Consider the following 469-nt stretch of genomic DNA (forward strand, 5'->3'; position numbering starts at 1 on the left):
TAGCAGCCGGTCTCACCTGGCGATGGGCTGGCTATCCAATGCGTGCGCTCTCCTGGGCAGACACACCTGGCGCTTCCCCTTCCCCGTCTCTTTCCTCCACCGCCTTACATCGTGATTGCTTTCCGTGGGGACTCCACACCCTGGTATTCCCCCCCCGCCTATCCCCGAGCTGCTCCACCCTATAGGCATCTCCCCTCCTTTCTTCCTTCTGTTTCTTTTCTTCGTCCTTCCATCGCGCACCTGGTTTGCCAGACTGTTAGGAAGCTGAGGAGCTACGCGGCGCTCGCGCCTGGAAGACGGCAGCCAATCAGGCCGCCTCAGGGCTGACGGTTCAGTCCCGTCTGATTGGCTCGTCATTGCAGCGAATAGACATAATAGGGAGTAAAGTGAAAATGGGGAGAAACTGCAGTATAGTATAAAGTTTGGCACCAAATATATCGAACAATTCTGTGATGTAGGCATTTATTCA

This window comes from Eublepharis macularius, chromosome 1, assembly GCF_028583425.1.
Source record: "Eublepharis macularius isolate TG4126 chromosome 1, MPM_Emac_v1.0, whole genome shotgun sequence".
Lineage (NCBI taxonomy): Eukaryota > Metazoa > Chordata > Lepidosauria > Squamata > Eublepharidae > Eublepharis > Eublepharis macularius.